Here is a 2,610-nt window from a genome sequence, read left to right on the forward strand (position 1 = left end):
AAAAAATGTTACTGGCTTTCTCTCTCTCTCTCGTGTAGGTATGCTAGATTTAGCTCGTCCGGAATTTCATGACTGTTTCCATTGGTTCCATTCCACTGGGCATTCCAATGGAAATATTAATGAAAACAAACTAGTATTAACCTTACACTCCTATAGGTCTGGTATCATATCAATACGCCGCCTCTGAATCCCTACTAAACCAAGAGGATCATGGGAGAGGTTTCAAGGAGATAAACCACGTTTGTGGATGACCCAGTAATGGCTACCCTATTGTCTATGATCAATGCAAAAAACTCTTGTATTTCTCTTGCGTGCTGCTCTATCAGAGGGTTGTGCATTTCAGACACATTAAAACGTAAGTGCTGTTATAAGGCTCTGTAAAACTATCAAGCAGCTTAGACAACAGTAACATAGTCCAACTGTGTTGTCGTCATTGGATGATGACATGAGGAGGAAGTAGGGACAAACATGTATGGAGGAGAAAAGCCATATCGTGACGTTAGAATTATAAGGTTCTATCTCCATTTTTGGTCAAAATTGAGTTTTTGACATAATCTGATCCATTAGGTGTTTATTAATGCCTGTGTGGTGTTATTTGTAAAATTTTGAAATGTTTTAGTTAGTAATTAATAAAATACAAAGGTTCCATCTCATAAAACATAATGGAATGTAAAAACTTTGACAACTTTTGCTCAATATCTCTGAACTGCACCTAAACGGAGATAGAACCTTATCATTCTAAACGGAGATAGAACCTTATCATTCTAAGATCACGATATGTCAGTCACTCAGTTGTGGAGCTACAGTAAGTTCTGACATGGGCAGATTGTAAACTAAAGCTGTCTCGTGCCTCTGGTTTGGACCTTGTGCCTCTGTATTCTCACAAAAGTCTCCTCTATTTCGAGTAATACAACTTCAACATGATTGTACAGTATTTCACAAGTGCTACACTGAAAATGAGCAGATAGATCATATGCAGATGTACATAATATATTGTTATGCTGTAAAAAGAATATACTGTTTCTGTGTATGTATGTATGTGCTGTACGTATTTATATTTGTACTATTTGGACCAATACGTCAATACATGCAATCTGGTCTGGTTAGAGCGGTGTTACCCCAATTGCCTTTTTTATTTTGCATTTTTAATAACACTGTATATGTAAGTACAGCTGCTTGTTAAACTACTTTGTAAAGCCATTTTTCAATAAAATAAAAAATAAATCAAAGGTTTTGTAAGAAGTCAACTCTATGGTGGCCAAAAACGATTCACACAAGTAGGACTGATTGTCCTATTGGGTCATAACCAGTGGCGGACTCAAGCTGTTTGAAGGGCAGGGGGGGCGAAAAGAAAAAAAGGGCACCTACTGCACAACATGGGACCCCATCAGTGCACATGGTCAAGGTTAGACCATTGGAAGGGCAGCTAATAGGGCACATCCACTCATTTTGCCACTCAAAAGGACACTTTAGTGCGACGTTTTTCAACTGTGGGGGCACATGGTCAAATTTAGATCATTGGAGGGGCACCAGTAGGGCACGTCCTCTTATTTCTGCCACTCAAAAGGGCACTTAAGAGAGACGCCCCCCCCTGCCCCCCCCCCTGAGTCCGCCAGTGGTCATAACATCGATCAAGAAAAAATATATATATATATATTTACATTACACACACTTCTCACACACACATATGATTGCATTTTGCTGTCACTGTTATGGATCAATGATTGCGCCATCTGTCTGTCCCACGCAAACTCCGCCCTAATTGTCTGCTGTACACGGAGAAACACCTTCCTAGGCAGCAGACACGTACACCCTGGGTTAGGTTTAGTTGATCGATATCTGCATGTAGCCTTATAGGGTTTCTGTTCTGCTCGCTTAGTTTGAGGGACATCTGTTGTTCTGTTCCACGATTCTGAGAACTTCAGACGGACATTGTGGAGGAGGAGAGACATTACGCACCGGGCAGCATGGTTGTGAAATACTGGGGATTTATTTTGTTCCTTCCATATTGCATTATGTTGGTTGCAACAGAAACCACCGAGACAGGTAATGCCAGTGTGTTTACATTATTTAATTTGATTGATAGGCATATCATTTCACAAACTCTGTTACTGTAAATCGTTTGTTTTCTAATTACGGAATTCCAGAATTCCTTGCCGTGTTCCAGGAATCGACGTCAGTAAAGGCTCATTTAAATTAAGCAATTATCCCGTCTCTCAATCCAGGAAAAACACAAGTGACGTCTTTGCACACCAAATGCAAATGCAAATGCAAACATGTGCTAAATGAATGTTATTGTTTAGTGCCGGACGCTGTCGTGGTATTATTGTGTGAATGATCATCTGTATGTTGTTTTTCTTTCACTCGACTAACCGCTGAGATAAAACTTGAGACATTAACTTCTGTAAACATTACATTTTTGGGTTCTCCATACCAGTGGTTCTCAAACCTCTCCTCTGGGACCACCAGCACACCTGATTCAACTAATCAAGTACAAAGCAATTATGGTTTAGTTGAATCAACGGCAGAAAATCGAACCTGTTCCGAAAAAAATTATGACGGACGAATATTTCGGATTCGGTGTGCAAGCGTGATTGACACAACATGAGT

Source organism: Nansenia antarctica, assembly GCF_963989245.1.
Source record: "Nansenia antarctica genome assembly, chromosome: 12".
Taxonomy (NCBI): Eukaryota; Metazoa; Chordata; class Actinopteri; order Argentiniformes; family Microstomatidae; genus Nansenia; species Nansenia antarctica.